The sequence below is a fragment of the Falco punctatus genome (assembly GCF_963210335.1).
Source record: "Falco punctatus genome assembly, chromosome: 17".
Classification (NCBI taxonomy): Eukaryota; Metazoa; Chordata; class Aves; order Falconiformes; family Falconidae; genus Falco; species Falco punctatus.
Window position 1 is genome coordinate 6,566,633 of NC_137597.1, and position 19,848 is coordinate 6,586,480.

Below are 19,848 nucleotides of genomic sequence, written 5' to 3' on the forward strand. Positions count from 1 at the left end.
GCGGGGAAGGGGCCGCGGTCAGCACGGGCTGGGGGAGTGGGGGGGGTACAACGAGCCCAAACCTCCCCCCCGCACCCTCCGGGCAGCACCGCGGCGGAGGGCATGCCCGGGGGAGCCCCAGCCCCGCGGATGCCCCGCACCCCCGGGGATGCCCGGGGCGAGCAGCAGCCCCTCGCCAAGCCTCGGTCACTCACCAGACCTCGCCGCTCCGATGTCGCCCGCCTCCTGGGGGTGCCGGCTCCCCGGCTCACGGCGGGGTAATCCACACGGCCCCCGGCACCATGGAAATCCAGGGCCGGGCTCCCGCTACTCCTCCGCCTTCCTGCAGCCCCTCAGCCTCCCCCGGCGCGGCGCGGCTCCGCCGGCCTCCCGTGCCTCCGCAGCCCTGCCCGAGTACGGCGGCGAGCCCCGGCTCCCCTCCGCCCTCCCCGGCATCCGCCCGCCGCCGAGCCCGGGCGCGCTCCCCGCTCCCGCCGAGCCCCGAGCCCCGGCGCGCTCCCCGCTCCCCGCCCGCCGCCGCCGCCCGCCCCCGCGCCGCCCCCGCTCCCCGCGCTTAACCCTTCCGCAGCCGGGGCGCCGGGAGCGGGGCTGAGCCCGGCCCCGCGGGGGGGCAGCGCGTCCCTGCCCGCCTGCCCGGGGGAGCCGCCTCGCCTTGTAACGTAAGCCCCGAAGCGACACGGGGAGCGGGGTTGCACCCCCCCACCCCCCCCATCCCCCAGGGCGGCGCGCCCCCGGGCACCGCACGGCTGCGGGGATGGGATGGCGCTAGAGGCTCCCCCAGCCGCCCCCCCGCACCCCTGCCCTGAGCGGTCCCACGTCGGTTGGGTCAGAGCTTCCCGCCAGCGCTGGGGGTGGTGGTCTCTGTGCTAGGGCCCCCTGCACGCCGCTTGCTCCCAGTCAGGTGGGGACAGTGACACCTGAGTCTCAGTTTCACCATCTATGAAATGGAGTTGGCAACTCGGGTTTCTGCCAAGGCTACATCACCCCCAGCAGCGCAAAAGCTGCGTGTGCCGCAGAGCGCCTGGAGCCACCGATCTTCACACCTCCCGGCCTGCCAAAAGCTGCCAGAGAACAACCACAGTGGCCACGTCCAGCTGGGACAGGGAGCCCTGCCACCTCCCGCTGCTGGGAGCCAAGGCATCCTTCCCTGGGACTGAGCAGCTGACCGCAGAGCCACCCACCCTGGCCTCTCCTGCCAGCCTAGCACAAGCCTTTGAAAAACAACCTGGCCAGCTGTAGGGTACCCAAAGTGAGGAGCATCTTCAACCACCCCTAAGCCACACTGCTTATCTGTGTCAGCTCGGAAACGCCTGCGAACAGGGAGGCAAAGCCGGTCCCTGGTGCCACAGCAGGGCAGCGTGGCCACGCTGCTCCAAAACCCCAGCAGCACCGTGGTCCAGCTCTGCCTTCCTCAGCAACACAGCGTGGGAGCAATTCTGAGGAGCGCAACGGGTGGAGGGAATCAATAACATGATGGATTGCTGTTTTCCATTTCTTGTCATCAAGAATTTTTTAAACAATATATTTATTACATATTGGAATATTTGCAAGAGAAAATTATAGCTGTCATCCTGGGTCTCTTCCACAATAAACCTGAGCGGCTAAACCAACCCAATCTACCTTTGGAAAGCAGCGCACAGGGCAGGCCTCCTCCAGCCCCTCTCACCTCTGCTGCCAGCACGGCTACTGAGGTGGCCACGCTGCATCCTCCCTGGGTCATCTCATGGAGGGACACACCTGACGCACCGTGGGTGCCTTAGCAGGACCCTGCAAGAGCAGTTGCGGTGGGGGAAAGACAGCTGCTCTTAGTTTTGCCGTTTGCCCCAGGTTCTGGAGCCTCTTGCCTGGGGCTGTAGCTGGGAATGCCTTCACATCCCACTGTGCAGCTCCTGATCCTGCGCTTTTCCCCCCTCCTGGGAAGGCTGTAAACCAGAGCCTGCACTGCCCTCTCTCCAGGAAGAAAATGACAGGTTCGCTTGCCTGCGCTTCTCCCTATCCTCACCACATTTACCATCCTTCAGAAAAGGATTTCTTTTTCAGTTGCACCTGTATAACCATTAGCAGAGCACAGGTGTACCCCCCTACACACCCCAGCCACGCGCCAGCTGCACCCCCATGAAACGGTCCCCTGACTTCCCCGGCAGCTCCAGAGCAGGGCATCCTGATACCCTGGGAAGATGCACAGGCTGCAGCTGTTTAGCTCAGGAGAGGGAAGAGAAGACATTCAGTGGATGGCAGCACTGGTACCTTAGCAAGCTTTTCTCTTTCGCTTTTCTGTCCCTAATACATTTACTGTGTCATGCATTCATAGTGAATGGTACCAAATCCTATTACAAATACCATCCTTGGTTAAACGTGCATCCCACTAATGCAATTTCTCCTTTTGCCGAAAGACGTACAAGGCAGGTCAGAGTGTCTCAACAACTATTTCTCTCCTCTGTGCAGGACTGTCTGCATCCTGTCTTCTGTTTATTATTTATTGATAGTCAATTATGATCCTGTATGGAGAGTCTGTCTCAAGCTAATTACAGGATTGCTCAGCTGGGGAGCAGCCCCAAGACTTGCAGAGTAGCTCATGCACAGGGCATGTGAGCAAAGGGCCGTTCCAGCATGTGGGGAGCAAAACAAAACAGGTGGAGATTCACCTGGGTTTGCTCAGGTGATGGATGTGCTGCTGGGCTAATGAGTTGTCTGTGTGCTTTAAATATTAGCAAGCTCTGTGCTGAAACAACTGCCTGAGAAATCCTTCTGTGGATATTTGCATTCAGCTTTTCCTGAACAGGGTTAGAGACATAAATCTTGGAATTAAAGTCTGGAACCGTAACAGAAGATAAGGCCTGCCTCTAATTCAATCAAATACATATGGTGACAAACATATAGAGATGCAAGTACACGTAAGTGTACAATCCTATGTCCACAAAGCTTCACGCCACCTCTGCACACATGCATATTTACGTACCCTCATAGCATCACCACGCAGAGACACAAACTAAATAGCCCAGAGTGTAAACATTAGTCTGTGCCTGACGCTCCCCATCAGCACATGCACCTGAGCACCTTCTGCTGGGGGTCAGGAAGGGCCCTCAGACCACACAGGATGCCGGCAGGTGCCAGCGACCACGTCCTCGGCAGCAGGGTCACCGTCACAAGCATTTGCAGCTTTGCCAAAGGAATGCTAAGCAGCACTGGTGTGGGTGCAGAGCCCCTCTGCCCATCTCCCAGAGAGCTCTGAGCTATGCCCTGAAGCAAACCAGGAGCTCCACAGCCACTGCCCAAGCAGGGAAGATGGGCAATAAAAAAAGCCACCTCTAGACTCTTAGTGTACAACTTCTCGTCCCCATTTCCCCTGACATAGGGAGCTACGTTGAGCGCTCCTTTTCTGCGGGACAGGATCTGGTCCACAGATGACAAAGCAGTCTTTAAGCAGCTGGTGAAGCAAGGCATCAGTGAAAGATAGGTCTCTGTTTCTAGCCTGTATATTCACAATTTCTCTCTGTCCTCATCTTTGATAAACGCCCTTGCTTCGGAGTGCAGGGGTCATGAATCTGTCTGAGCCGTGTGAAACGACGAGCCTTTCAATCCTTTCAGCACCCAGCCCTTCATATTTGCTAAAAGTCCTGGATAACGTGGCTTCATACATTGCCTCCGGCGCTTCTCTTGCTGCCTGCAGATGCAGCAGGACCCAATGTCAGTATTTGCTCTGCATTTGCTGTTCCCAGGGGATAAAACAGATTCTGCTCTTCCCCAATCTGAAAAGCAGGAAAAGATCTTTCCCCCCTGCCCCTTCCCTGTGTCCATTTAGGACAAGCCGCTGAGTTAGGAAAGCACAGTCCGGGCCCCTTATCCCCAGCTAGGACTGACTTAGAGCAGCTGCTGAAGCTGTGCGAGGGGAAGAGCACCATCTATAGGCACCGTCTATAGGCACCATCTATACGCACCATCCACAGGCGCGGGCGCCTGGCTGCTCGCCGGCAGCATCAGTCGATAGCGCAGATGCCAGCGGCTGACAGCTTCTAGTTACTCGCATCGTATCTATCCATGCAATATTCAGCAGAGCTAATAATTATTCATCACTAATCACTACAATAGAAGAATCATAGGCAGTTATTTAGGAATGAATGTTTCCACTCAGTTATTACCTATGACAGTGAAAGGAAATATCAAATAGTCAAACCCACATGTATATGGGAAGCTGAGTGAAAGATCAGTGGGAATTTAACCAGCACTTTACGCTATTCTTCTTCTTTAGAAGAACCTTGTCAAATAATTTTTTTCCCTCTCTCTGCTGTTCATAATACCTTCTTGGAAAATGAAAAGGATTTTTCTTTTCCTAATGCACCTTATCCTTTCCCCTCCTTAGATTTTCTCATAAGTGCGAGCTTCGGTTCCTGCCTCGGTATCCCTCTGTTTGAACTGAGCTGAAATTAACTCAGAAAGGTTTTTTTTTCTTTCTAAAACAAACTCTGTTTTCATTAAGTGCAAGGGCAGGAGAACAGAAAGTCTCCAAATCCTGAGTTACAGAGTGTCTTGTTACTGTCAAAACCACAATTGCCGACAATGTCTCTGCTGAAGTTCTGTCAGAAATTCAAGGTGCAGACAATGTGCCATTTTTAATCATCTTCCTACAGCTAAGAATTGCCTCAGCTGAAATAAAGGGGATCACACAGAGAAGAGCACAAAATTAACCCTGCAAAGATACCAGGAATATTTAGTGATCTTAAACCAAAACATGACATGAAGATATTGGTCATATTGGCCCATACCCGGAATGTAACTGGATCACTTTTTCCTAGCCCTTGGCTTCCTCTGTCTCCATAGCATGACCATCTAAAGTCTACACATCATGCAGCTCCCATCTCTTTTTTTAAAACAAATATTTAGCTGCATCCTCATGTTTCACTCCCAGGGCTGTACACGTCTCTTCGAATGCACTGCTAGGAGCAGGGAGAAGTTTTCCACCTCAGTCACAAGCAAAACAAATTGTCCAAAGAAATGTCATCTGAAGAGGTTGTCAACTCTCTGTGGTACTCTGGTGTCACCCTGAAACACAACTGTTTTCAAAAGCATCATCAAAGTGATTTGTGAGGCCATCACCATCACAGAGAGCTGGGCAGAGGTGGCAGGAGGAACGTCGGGACTGGTAGGTGCCCGGGAGCAGGCGGCAGGGTCCTTCCCCAGAGACATGTCATGGGACTGGGCATCCATCCATCGCTTTTGGAAACGTTACCTGTCCCACCTACTGCCCCACGATTCAGCTGTGCTGCCTTGGCCCCCAGAGCAGCCCCGACAGCTGCTGAAGCCATGCTCGAGGCTGGGAGTTGCTTTGCTGGAGCCTCGCAGGGCTGTGGGGGCTGGGCTGCACCGCCACCCCCGGACCATGACTGAGCGGGGTGAGCAATTACAGCCCATTGCGTCAATTATTGACCCTCTAACGAAGGAGTCTCCGCACAGCTTTTGACATGAAACAGAAGACCAGTGCTACTCCAGCCTGTCACATCGAGAATTTACAGCTTAATGATTTCCTAAGGGCCAAATCCTGTTCTGACATGAGCGCGCCTGCTTCGCCATCGATCAGAGGCACGTTCTCTGGCGAGGAAGGGACGCTTCCCTGCTCAGGGGGAACTTCTGAGCTGCACACCAGCACCAGCCGTGCCGGGTCCATCTCCAACTTGCTCCTTTTCAGTGGCTGAAGCAGGTGCAGCAAGAAGGACAGTTGGTTTTCCTGTCCTTGGTTTGTCTGTGTTATTAATTATTTACTAATGACGCAGCTACAAACAAAACCACTGTGCTTGAGGCGGCCTTTGAAGAGTTCCTGGCTGTTCTAGTAACAGGGGAAAAAAGTCTCTACTGCTCTGAAATCCAGACGCACCAAGGTGCATCGCCAGCGTTATTCTAAGATGCTGGTGATCAACATGGTCCCATTTCCCACCACTTCCATCCCAGGCTGTCGAGGCCGATTTCAGCATTTTTAGCACCCATGGCTAGGAGATTTGCAGAAGTCCTCAAAAATTGCAGCAGGGCCCATTGTGACACAAATGTCCAGTTCTTCAGAGACAGGTGTCCAAAGGGAGAGTTTTTAACAGAGCTGTAACCGTGGTTTTCCAATACCCCTGCTCTAAATACCTGCATCTGAATTTCCTCAGGACCTGCTGAGGTTTGTGTGCAGGGATCCCATTTCCCCAGCACACTGAAGGGGTGTCCTGGAGGAGAAGCATCTACATAACTTAGTTATTCACATTGTAAAGCCTGAAAGGTGGGTCACTGTGATTAACAAGCAGTTTTAGCTATAAATCTCCCCAGCACACTCATTGCAGCATGTTCATTGGAAATCTTTAGTTCCTTCATCATAAAGAAATGAGTATTTCAGACTCCCTGTCCTAATGAACATAAAATACGGAGCATATTGTCAAACACACTGTGGCTCTGCCTTTCATTCTACAATAATCTTTTTAATTTTTCTGTAGGCAGTGTGTATTACTGACAATACAAAACTAAATTAAATGCAAGACTAAATTATTTTAAACCCTAATTTCATCTCTTTTTTTCCCTCTTGTCTGAGGAGATTGAGGGTTTTTTGCCTGCATAATGGGTGTGAGGGGGGTGGAACTGGAAATCCTTTGATTTGTGGGTCTGTGAGTGTTAATCTGCTACTATGAATTCTGCAAAGCGTTTTGCAAGTGACTGAGGAATGTGGAGCCTGAAGTCTGCTTATTGTTTCATACTCTTTTCAGTATTCCTTAGGAGGTTTTTCAGGAAAGGGAGGAGAAGGAGGTCAAATGCAAACTCAGGAGTTTATAGAAACTCCTTCCTCGACAGGGAGTTCAGCCGAAGTCTGAACAGGTACAGGTTCATTTTAAAAATTCTTATTATCACTCTTGATACAACCGTAAAGAATACAGGCGGCCAAATGATAAAAACCAACAAAACAGATGACTTCAAGTGCACCAACCTTTTAATTTATGCCCTAATTTAGCAGGACACCTTTCCATCTAACCTGCTTCTCCAGAATCTCCTTCTAGCCTGCTCGGCACACACGTGTGTGCGTGCATCAGGCAGGGCTGCATGGGGGAAACACAATTCATACCTCCAGGGAGATGCTCTGCTGGAGCCCGGGCTGGCCAGGGGGTCCCCTCTCCCACCTTCACCCATCACAGCTCCTCTGCAGAGAGTCAGACAAGACATCTCATACAGAGTGGTTCATTCCATGTGTGTAAGTGGTGCTTGCGGAAGGATCTTTGGTTTAATTGATGTATTGGATCATGTATGATAAGTGTATCCAGGCCGTTTTCACTTCACAGGCAGATGTATAGAGAGGGACCTCCTCTGGTTCCTTTCTTTGCCTCAATACCCAGCAAGGGGGCCCAGGAATATTGGGGGATTAATGTCACAACAGAGGGAGAAAGTCTGCCATTCAATCTATTTAAACATTTTATTCCACCAGTGCACCAATTAAACATTCTCTGTCTGAAGAGACCATGGATTAAAGCAATAGCAATGTTGAAAAAAAAAATAATCATCTCTTTGGAGATCTGTCTATGGACAGATCTTTTCTTTTAAATGATCAAGGAAAATATATGAAATCAGAAAAAAAAAAAAAAGACCTTTCAGAAGTAAAGTTTAGGCCTATGTGAATAATTTCTCTCTTCCTTGTCTGTGCTCCCTTTCATGAGCTTCTTTTACTTTCACTGGCACCTTCTCCCTTGCAGCCCATTTGCATTGCCTTAATTAAGGGAGCTGGCAGCGATGGCAGCTCCGCAGACGGCTGCCTACTGCCCTCGGTGGGGTCTGCACGAAGCGCTTCAGATGCCGGACCCAAGCGCTGGGGTCTGGGAGAAGGGGATGAAACCACACTCTGCCGCAGCACAGACAGCCCTAACTGGTGCTGGGATCAAACCTATGACCACAAACCAGGTCGGTCCCACTTACACCAAGACCAGAAGGAAACATTGGGTTTCCTCCAGCAAGAGCCCCGAGAGCTCTCCCAGGTGGTCTCTGCTGAGCTGGTGGTGTCTTACCAAGCTGCTCTGGTTTTAAGAAGTTTCCTTCTATTAAAGAAGGACCAAAAGCATCATTTCTTTCATCCCAAAAGGCCACACGAGGTGGTGGTGATGGCACCTCCCTGGTGTAGTGTACCCTTGCTGACTGGGATCTGTGGTGACGTACTGGGGAATAAGAAAGCATAATGCGCCTGTCCAGAGCCCTGCATTACTCTCGCGCCGTGACTGACACCAGAAACAATACCATGTGGTTCGCAAGCTGTGCACCTGCTGGTCATCTATTTAAGCAAAGCAACTCACAATTTCAAATTGATAGGAACGGACTGGATCAGAAAAAAAAAAAAAAGACGACCAAATGTATTATTTTTCCCAACTCCTCAAATCCCTCCGTGACTGTGCCAAGACCTACTTCCAGCTCCCCTCTCTTTATTTGGATAAGTGGAAGGTTTAAATGAGAAAGTTTTCCTTGGCAAATATTTATTGGCAGCGGGATCGGGCCAGTTAAATATACCCAGCTCAGACAAAAGGAAAAGGCTGTTTCTAATTACAAATGCTCGTATTTTTCTATTCCATGATTTCTGATGTTGCTCGAGCCAGAGGTTTAGCTCAGGGAGAGGGGAAAAGGGGCAAGGGGAAGCCGAACAAGAAGATTTGCCATTATCTGATCGACATCTCTGAATTCCTCAGCACTGCTGGCACCGCAGCATCCTCAGGCTCCACCTCCCATGGCATTTTCAGGGCTTGAATCATTTCAAGTTACTCATGGTCACTCCAGGCACGAGCCTTGGAGCAGTTCTCGGTGGGGTGGGTAATTCCCATGGGAGCAGAGCCCTCGCACCCCTCGCAGGTGGCAGCGGCACGTTTCCCACGGCCCTTCCCTCTTCCACCTCTCAGGATGCAGAGAGGAACAGAACTCCTTAGCCTAGAAGTAATTCAAACTAAATTTAAATCAGAAGAAGCTCAAGCAGACTACCCATAAATCTGAATATCTTATCTGGAGATTATTATATCACTTATTTCTTCTGTGGCGTTGGACGCCAAGTGTGAGAGATACTGGGGACCCATTTAGCGGTTATGGCGCTTGCCGTGAACAAGTGAGAATTTACTTTCTGTTAAAGAGGCTTGAGAAGCATTACTCCAACACGCTGCCCGAGCGCCTCATGGAGGAATCCCAGCCGGGTCGATGAGAAGCTCTGGGCTGTATTTCATGACAAGGGATTTCTCAGTGAAAAGCAGAAGAGACTACACCACTGTCCCTTGCAAACAGTAAAGAAACGTAAAGTCATTAAGAAATTTAAACAAAAATAACAAAATAGAGCCAGAAAAATTGAATGTGTTTAACACTGAAGAATAAAAGAAATGGGAGCCATTTGTTACCTAATAAAGGAACTGGAAAAGAAAGTCTTTGACGGTAAGGGAGGACGATTTGCTCTCATGGGCCAGTGAACATCCAAATATATACAAGCTGTTCTCAGCAGACTGATTGCAGCTAGGCCATAATGCTATTGTACATGCTCTAAAAAAAAAAAAGGGGGGGGGGGGATGTGGCGAAAAAAACACTACCACAGAGAGGTACTTCAGAAATAGATCATGGTCTATTCATTATTTTAGTGAAATCTATTTCCCCCCTCTCTTTATTGCCATGTTTTCTTTTATGTTAATTTTGCGTCTGTTTAAAGTTGAATTCCTTGATCTGCAACATCTTTAGCTTTAATTTTTTTTCTTTTCTCCTCTTACCAGGGAAATGAATTCAAATCATTTGCATTTATTGCAGAGAACATACAGCCTCATCTGTAGCCTTTAGTCTGACTGAATTGCTTTTCTGCTTCACAAGGCACATAGTGTAAGCTGGAGCATGCCCCCTCGCCACTCTCCTACAGCCGGGAATTATCTAGTTGGCACTTCCATGTTTCTGTAATGTTTATCATATTGATCATATATAAAATACATAAGTAAAATTATATTATTGGAAGCAATGGTCTGATGAACCTATGGACCAAATCAATCACTTGGCAGAGACTTACAAAAAAGCAGCTGCTTGCTCGCAACCATTTCCAAAGTCAATTTTCCTTACAAATAAGTTTCTCATCAACCTGAGCACCCGAGAGAGACAATGTGTCCTTCCACTAGACCTGATGTTACACCAAATCTAACTTCTTTATAACTATATACTTTCATTTCTTTCATTAACTTCAAAAGTCTTCTTTAAAAAATACTGTATTCATTTCATGGATTTAGCTTAAAAGAGACCCAAAATAGCCAGAGAGCACCACAACACATGAAAACAGAGCTGGCCTCAGACTAGTCCTATTTGTTTAAATAAATTTGTAAAAAAAATATGGATGTAAATACAGAGAATGTGCACAGCTTGTATTACGTTATCGTCTGTTGTGGTACAGCAGCAATATTGTTCCCAACCGTATATGGCAAAGGGATAACTTCTGGAAGAAAGGGAAGTGGAGATGCAGATTCAGACAATATGAAAAGTGACCTCAGCAAACACAGCATTAAAAAATTAAGCTTGTTCCAAGTGGCTCTCTGCAGCTCTAAAGCCCCCAGTGCTCCATTTCTTGACCAACTTCCAGCGCCACAGTCTCTTCCTTGAAGAAACTGGCTCTGGAGCAGAGATGATGAAGATCGCTATGAGGGATCGGAATGGATGGCAGGGGAACCCTGACGGGGCGGCGGATCCCCAAAGAGAAAACACACAAAAGCGTGTGCCTAGTTTAAGCACCGGCATTCTGTTATCCCCAGCAGATGCTGTGCTGCCTTGGTGACTAGGGATGGACCCGAGCACGCGGCTGAGCGCACTGCAGTGAGGGTCCGGACCGAGAGGCGAGGTGAGTGCTCGTTGCTCCCGAGCATTGCCACTAGCCGGGACCCACCGGGTGGCCGATGCCACCGAGGCAGCGGTGCACAGGCTGAGGCTGATCCTTTCCCAATTCTTTTAGCAGCTCTAGCAGCAGCAGCAGATGCTGCTGCAGTCAGATGGAAACAACACAAGGAACCTTCCACATGGCGTCTAGTCAAAGAGAAAAAACGAGGATCTGCTAGAGGCTGGCTGGGGATGGAGGGGAATCTCACTGTGGGAAGCAGGCGCAGCTATTTTCAGGTCAGGCTTTCCCTGCTGCAGTGCCGTGTACGCCATGGTCCCAAAGCACCTGGGGTGCAGTACCAGGACCTGGTTGTACCTCTCCAGCCGAGATACAGCAGCTCTATTTCACTGACAGAGAAGCAAAAGATTGAGATGGGGAAGTGACAGCAGGAGGGGATGCAGACAAGAGAAAAATCTGAGTCTTGGCAATAATCTCATAGCATATTCTGTGCCTGTAATCTGTCTAATACCATGGGATTCACATTTCCTAAAACTTCCAAGATGACACATTCAGAAGTAGCATTCACAATACCTCAAGTGGCAATATCTTGGTCTTAATCCTCCTTTCCTATCTGTCCCTTTAAACCTGGAGTATCAGCCCGCGAACCATGCCAGAGCCTTTACAGCATCCCCGAGATCCAACCCCTCTCCCCTGGTGTCAAACTCCCACTAATGACCTTGGCTCTCTTCTCATACAGTCCACAGTGAAGGAGAAGAATTCCATGAGAAATCAGCATGATCGGGCAAAGACTCAGACTTATTGATTCCAGTATCAGATGTACACAATAGCTGTAATTAAACACCGTGTAGACTGTGTACTGGTTGTCTGCCCTTGGGTTTATTCCATGAATAAACTAAAGACAGACAGACTGCTCCCCCAGTTGTGACTGCAGTCTTATGGAGTATGAATAAATTAATCAAGCCTACCTTTCTTTGCAGGAAAGCCAATCAAGCTGGCTTTTCAAAGTATAACTGCTCAAAACCTTGCATAAAAAGGGGAAAAATACAGCTGGGACATACACATAGGCTTTTTAACAGCTGTTTGTAAATATGTCTAATAATTCATCCTGTCAACATGCTCACTTTTCCATTACAAGGAAATATTCGTAAATGGTATTCCCAGTGCTGATGGATCCATTTCCTTAATGAAATACACACAGTTTACTTTACAGAGTTTAATTGCTCAAAGAACGGGTGTCAGGTTTCTTTATTCGACCTGCGGTACTGAAATCCTTCCAGCTCACATCTACAACAAGTAATGGAGCTTCTGCAGCAGTGGCTTAGTAGCTAAGCCACCTTTAAGCAATAATCCTAGCAAATATAGTTGGAGATGCTGGAATCTCCTGCCTTCTAGGAGTATAGATGTTAAGTAATAGGAAATTCAGTCCTACTAATTGACTGAACAGGGGATTTCTATAGGGAACGCCTAGAGCATTGAAATCAAGTCATTGATTATATTTCTTAGATATGAATGTCTGCAGCAGGACTGTGCAGCGCGAAGTGCTGAGCTGGAAAAGGAACAAACTGGATGAGAAGTCGTCAGGGCCACACAGGGATGGGGCAACAGCATCGTATGGGGTTATGTGGGCTAAATAGTCATACCAGCAACACCCCCCCAAATTTCTGATGTTTGTCAGCTGATAACATTTCATCCATTAAATCTGTCATAAACAGAAAGCTGAAATTGCTGGACTGCCTCTGTAGCCTTGACTCTGCATTAGCAGAGGGACACCCCACATTTTCCCACCAGCAAGGTGCCTGGATCTCATCAGGAATCTCAGACCATGTAAACCCATCCCCAAACGTGGCAAAGCACAGAACTGACGGCATGTTTTAGCAAATGAACCACCTGCACACCGCAAAGCTTGTTTCTGTCAGCGTTTCTGGCTAACATGGTACTCAGCACGCACGTCTTCCCGAAGATGGAAATGGTAAGCTGTGTGCACACTCTACTAATGATCCAGTCTGACCCCAAACAAATGGAAAAACATTTAAATCAAAGCCTGAAATAAATTGCTGAACCGATAGTTGTGGTGTGATTTTTTAGAGACATTCAGAAATGTTTCTAAAAGCTAAACAAACTCATTTAAGCATGATCTCTGTCCTTCTGTATGCTAATAAGGAAAATGGAAAGAAGCCTCGAAACCATTGTATGCTTTTGACACCAGGCAGGAAGGTTAGCTGGATGCCAATACTTAAACACGATCAATCATTTCCATGAGTAGTCTGAGCACGTAAGCAAGTCTCCCTGCATGCCACAGCAGCTTTACATTACTGAAGTCTCTCCAGTTACGTCAAAATAAGCTAAAGACTTACTACTGACTTAGTCTGCGAGGTGTACGAGGGGAGCACGGATACAACGGATTCCTCATTAAAATGATATACGATGCATGAAGTCAAATCCCGACCATGGCATTTCCTGGTCCTGTTCATGACCTCTTAGCTGGACTCCTGTGCATTTTTAAGATCATGTTGAGAACAGAAGTAGTCAGAAGAAAACGGGATTTTTCTTTCCCCTCCCCTGCACTCTTGTACTGTTGTCTCATGGTATTTCACATTGGAGAGGGCTGTTGTCAGAATAGGTCCAAAAAAGTGTTGGGATCTTGCAGGACAAAGAATGACATAGAAATGTAAGTTCTTTCTTTCCCACAAACTGCACATTCCCTGTTTCTGCCTTGGGGTGGACTCACGAAGGGATGAAAGCCGTACGGCACATCCACGTTCCTCTGGTCCCCTGCGTTGGGCAGGGCACGTCTCCTCCGCTCCAGGACCAGCACAGTCTGTGTTGATGAGGTTCCCCTCCTGCAGCAAGGCCCGGGGAACCTTGTGGTACAGTGACAACCATGAAACGCCTAAGTAGCCATAGATTAGTTACAGTATTTAATCAATTTGTGTAACATTCACAGAGCTGTGAAAAGCCTCAATGAAGCTCTTGGGCACACGAGTAGTTCTGATGTACTTTTCAGCTAAACACCAGGGTTAGTGACAGAGGCTGCCCAGCGAGCCAGCTTGCTGGGTGCAATGGTTGGGAAGCATCTCCTCTGGCCCTGGCTGCCGGGGAAGGACAGTGTCCCACAGCACATCAGTTTGTCACGTGGGTAGGTTTAGCACGGGGATACCTATACCATCAGTATGGGGGCGATGTTCCAGTTCCAGCAAATAAACGTCCATGTGCTGGAACTGTGGTCCTGGGGCACGCTCCCCGCACATGGTGGAGAAGCAGCTCCCTCCGAGCCCTGTGCAGACCCTGCCGAGGGGTGGCCGTGTCCCTGGATGGGGTCCAACCACATCGTCCCCCTGCTCAGCACCGGCCCTTACGCAAGAGGAGGGAGGAGATCGATGAGCATCCCCGAGGGGCAGCCCCACAGCACAGCTCAGGGACTTGCTGCCGAAGGAGTCTGCAGCGGGAGGGGAAGGGATCGAAGCCTCCACAGCAAAAAAAGCTAAAGGACTGTGTATTAACCAGCACGGTGGTTGTATCAGGGAATAAAGGTCTGTTTGTTTTTACTCCTGTCTGACTCCAGCAAAGCAGAAGCTGATCGTATGTGAAAGAGCCAGGATTTGAACAAGATCTCAGACAATATAAAGGGCAAGGCAGAGGACCCTGCAGGAGGAAGACTGATGCGATTTTATTCCCAGATGCCCAAATGGAGGCATTCTCTGCTGCTTCAGATGTTAAGGTCAGGGGAGGACAGATAACTGAATCCCCTTTTAAACCCCATAAGGTGCATGACCCTTGTGTAGCCCCTCTCTGAAGGGGACAGACTATTTTTCTATGAGCCCTCATAGAAGTACATAGCAGAAGCAAAGCTTCATCCTTTTGAAAAATCAAGCTGCAAAGGCTGGCTCTGTTTCGGTTCCCAAAAAAAGGGTGTGGGATCCTCCCAGGACCTGGCTTCTAGCCCACCACAGCAAAGCTGGCTGCGAAGCAAGGTGCCGCTCACAGCACTCACGTCCTGCAGCTCAGAAGCTCTGGCTACAGCCTGAAATAAAGGATCCAGTTCACATATTTTTGAAAAAGAAGTGCTGTTTAAGGCAACCAGCACAGGAGGCAACCTTGGCTGAAAGCACCGAGCAATCCTCCACCACCGACTGCAGCGACAGATGCCGGTTGCTCTGCCTCCTTGCAATGATTTGTATGAACCGGCGCGGGAGCTCCTGCCTGCCAGCACCCGCATCCACGCGATCCGGGAGGAGCTGGAGGGGAAGGAGCCGGCCACGGGGATTTTTGGAATGGCAATCTATAAAAGCCACCTGCAGCTGTCTCAGCATGGGCATGGGGCAGCGCGGAACTGGACGGTCTGGTGAGCCCTGGGAAGTGCCCAGTGCGGCTTCACTCACCTCTTGGAGTGAGAGGGCTCTGCAGGGCTCCCCCGGCTGCACCAGTGCTCAGCGCCCTGCTCGGGCTGGAGGGTGGGTTTGCTTGATAAGCAAAACCACCTATCTCCCTCTTCCCCTGCTCTTCCCTTTTGTCCCGTTCCTCTATGCTAAAGTGACACCAGCCTGCAGAGATAAAGCACATTTGGTGATTCACAGAGCAGCAAGGGAAAAAAAACCAAACCAACCACAAGCGCTCTCCAGTTTGGGCTCCCAGATAATCATAAAACGTAGCCACAAAGACAAACACATGCTAATGCTGGGCTGGGTGAGAGCATGTGACAAGATGGATTTTTAAGCCAAAAAGTGTATCTGTTAACAGAAATCCTGCTGGCTCTGTGAGATCCTGGGAGCCCCTCCTCAAACAGGCTCCCCCCACCAAGCAGGGCAGCAGGAGCACCCCCAGCCCCGCAGCGCCCGTGACCCCGGAGCCAGGCTCCAGAAGCCCAAGGACTCTCCGTCTGCTGCTGGAGCACAGCGTCACAGTTCAGTTACACGTGAAAAAGGGCTTTCAGGCTCCAATCTGATCTTCAGGCTCATTCTGAGGCAAAAGACAAAGGGCTGGAATAACAGACTGACCTCTTTTGCCCTCGTTAGGTGGGCACCGAAAGCTTCCTTAGGTTTACAGGGAGGCAGTAAAGCCTTCCAAGTGCCTGAACACTTGTGTCGATCTGTCCCCAAGTATCAGACTTTGCTGTAGGCAAATACTGCAATTTCCCAAGGAACCTTTTTATCCATTTTTTTATATGGCTCACTTTCTTCAAAGGCAGACTGGGGCTGGATGTGAGAAGGGAAACTAATGTTTCACTTTCATTATGTTGCATTTTAATACTGAAGTTTAGCACCTGGCTGAATGCTGCCCCAGTTTGCCAGGGAAGACATCAGGAGTCAGTGGGTAACTGAGATCAGAGTCATTAGTGCAGAAGAAGACAGAATGTGGTTAACTATATGAAAGGCTATTCATTTTTTTCATTTTTATTTTAAAATCATCAAGCTTGCTGTTTGATCCTTCCCATATGGCCAAGTAGTTGTCCCATACGAACAAGGCAGGTGGTTAATTAAGAGCTATTTTGTTTTACCAAATAATTCAGGGAAGAAAGAATGAACTGAGCATGAATGGTGATCCCTAACATTTACATAATTTAGCTTAATTTCCTCGGGACTTTAGCAGGAATGACAGATGACTAGTCTCCACCAGGAAAGCGTTCCTCTGTGGTAAAGCAAGGATAAGGCTGGTAGTAGCTTTTATCTTTTTGGCTCTGGTTCTGTATAAATTATTGTTCAGTCTGAGCAAAGCTTGTCTTGGTGGCATCATATCATATCAAAAGACAGACGTGGCAAGCACACTACCCAAACAGAGGATTATTGCAGTGGTGACTGGCAATGCAGCTTGGCAAGCTGCAGACACGCAGTCCCGCTCGGCGCCTGCACGTGGGCTGCACCGTGGGTCTCGGTTACAGCACGCCCACGCCTTTGCAATGCCGCTGGCATCGGGTACCACATGCATGTTGGCCTCAGAGCAAAACAAACAACGAGATGGTCCCCAGCTGTGGGTAACCCAGCTCTGCTGACTCCAGCACAGCTAGGAGTGTTTACGCCAAATGAGGATCTGTCCCTGTAGGTGCAAACCCAGGAGCAGCCAAACATCCTCGTTCCAGCAATGCTTGAGCCCAGTTGGAGCATGGGCTGCTGCTGCTGGCAGGGAAAAGGTGGATTTGATGCAAGGGGTTAAAAAGCTTACAGCGTGCTCCTACAAGTCATGCAGCTCTGTTACAGGTTTGCCACTTTCTGTCTTGGAAAGCTGGACAACTCCATCAAGACTGTTTAGTCAAAACAAAACCTCACCAGTAAGAGTTCAATCCCAAAAGGACACAGAAGTTAATTACAGTTTTGGTCGATCTGCAATTTCCCCTCCCCCAATTTTATTAATTTCATGCAAAGTTTCAGTTGCGGGTAGTATGTCAGTCTGGGAGGATATCTTCTAGCAGATAAGCTATTTCATCATTTAAAAAATTGACTTTGTTTTTGGCTCATGTAACATTTTAGATTCATGTCCTATCTCTTCAGTTCAGGAACTTCAGTGTAGACCCTTTCCTGTTAGTTAAACTTGATCAAGAATGAAACCAGTCTGGTCTCGATACAGAAATTAGTCTGTACAGTCTAGGTTGTTAAAAATTAATTTTACCTGATGGCTCCTCAAAGCTATGTGAAACACAGCCAGGAGTCGTGCTGAGCCCTCCTCCCTATCTCTACCTTCCTCTGCTCTCATGTTTCCTTTCTCATCTTCATCACTTCTCATCTGTGTTCATTCATTTGGAAATGTTTTGGTTTTAATTAAACTCAGAAACAGGTAAAAATAAACATGAAGAAAAGAAAGATTAGAGTTAGTCCGTATGAGATATTTTAGAGAAATGAACAGAGTATGCCATATCTACAGAGCTCATCATGCTGCAATTAATTCAGCAACAGAGTTACAACACCCCATGTGGGTTTTCACATTGCGCTTTTCCTCATGCCACAAATGTGTAACCTCCTTCCACCCTCAACAAGTCTCATTAGTTTTAACTCTGAGCAAAATAAATCTTGCTTGACCCAAGCATTGCTTTCACCTTTGTGCAGAATTTATTTCTCCTGCCTTTCTGCTCAGCATCTGCTCAGCGTCACCACAGGCTTCAAGCATGTGGCTGGGAATCCACGTTCTTTTTTTTTTATCGCTGCCTCCATCCCTGCTGTCTGACTTATGATGGACCAAGAATGACTTCGCCATTCTCATCCTCAGCTTGTTCTCTTGTAAAATGAATTCTAATTAATAAATGTCGGTATGTCAGCTTGAGTTCTTCACATGGAAGGCAGTAAAGATCTACAAGGTGTCATTAATTTAGAATTAGTTTCAGAGACATCATTTCTTTAGTTTTATAACTGTCTATCCCTTCACCAATCCATCTCTACACAATTCTACATCATGATCATTTACCAAAATATCCTAGAGGCTGTTATATTTTAAGGTTTTTCCATTTTTCTTCGTGGATGCTCTGATTTAGGATGTGGACTCTTGGGAAAGACAGATTTGCCCAGCACTGAATGGACTCACTGTCAGGCAAGAGGCTGTCTTCTTTAACCCTGCAAGGGCCACAGCAAGATACGGTCCTATGCAACCAGACAGCATACTGCAATTGTTTTTTATCAAAATCTTGATCTGTAATTAATCTTAAAATGTTTTGTCTTCTTATCATTCCTCTTATGCACCTCTCCAAGAATGCTACAGTACGTATATTCACTTGGGGAACTGGAGAAGTGCTCAAGTTCACAGGGAATAACTTTACAGAACTGAGGAGAAGGAAACAGAAGCACACAAAGTTCTCTCACTTATTTCCCAGACTTGCTTAAACAAAAGCAGTAAGATGGAAAAATCATCACACTAATGCAAATAAGCAAAATCACAACAAATGTTGCTGATGTTGGGTAGGTAAAACCCTGCCAGCAAGAGCCTGTTGTAGCTGTTCCCTTTCATAGGGGGTTACAGCAACTGACCGAGCCTATGCTGCTGCTGCTATTGCCGCTGCTTTTGAATATGACCTTCTGTTTGGTTTTTAATAAAAGAGGTTTAGGAAAATAAATAAAAATATTTCATAGGAAGTTTAGTAGCTGGAGAACCTGCTCATGCATGCTTATGTATTAAAAAAAAGCCAATCTATCGACTGCAAATCAGCAAATCTTTTTGCAGAAAACCACCCAATTCTCTCCAACATGCTCCCTCTGCCCCAGCTAACTGGAAATACCTTTTTTTGAATTAATGCCAAGATTCCAATTTTTTTTAAATTTTTTTTTTAAATGACACCCCGGCCCTCTAGATCCTACACAAACTGCTTGTTGGACCTGGCAAATTTCTGCAAAATGTTTAAATTAAGTCTCCTCACTCCCCAACCCACTGACCCCTCCATGAGGTGCTGCTCAAGCCATCTGGGGGGAGCATTTTCCAAACTGTGCAAACAAGTCTGCAGGCAGGACCCAGGGAGAAGCCAGGGGATCTGAAGAAGATGGAAAACCCCCATCTTCCCGCCCCAGGCTTTTGGCATTTGGAAGGGTAAAGTTTCAACACAAAACCCTCCGTGGAGCACTCCAACGTATGGTTGTGAGAGCAGGAGCTCCTGAAGCCACCTGACACTCTCTTGGGTCCCAGCCACACCGATGGGGACACAGCAGCCTAGTCATCGCCTCCCCCACCACAGCCCCCCTCCCACCCCGGGTTACAGAGCAGATCCCAGGGATGCCATTCCCGGTCAGAGCCATCCGCAGCCGAGTGAACGACATGAGCAAGACCCAGGGCACGTTGGCTTTGCTGGGAATTGATTTTGTAGGAGAGCTCAGAAAAACCCCAGCAGTCTCAGGATGTTTTGGGTTGGGCATTTTTTTTGTTGTTGTTTGGTTGGTTTTGGGTTTGTTTTTCTGTTTTTCTTTTTGCATGTTTATTTCTCATTGGCAAAGCCATTTTGGATACAGCTGCGGGCTGTGGAACATCTCACACATGGCTGTGCTCCATCCTGCCATGCAGAGGACGACCTTCGGGGAACCGTGAGGCACAAGCCTCCGAGCAGTTCT

General features: G+C 48.4%; 1 protein-coding gene across 2 annotated transcripts in view; it reads right to left on the bottom strand.

The window, feature by feature from the left end:
* Nucleotides 1–19,848, bottom strand: part of PLXNA2 (plexin A2) — a 509,765-nt gene that overhangs the window by 178,998 nt on the left and 310,919 nt on the right. The window contains exon 1 of one of the 2 annotated variants that reach the window (XM_080367687.1): nt 195–678. The exons of the other annotated variant lie outside the window; for it this stretch is intronic. The gene's annotated coding sequence lies outside the window, so the exon portion shown is untranslated. Of the gene's footprint in view, nt 1–194; nt 679–19,848 lie in introns of those variants that run through there. 2 annotated transcript variants of the gene reach the window in all.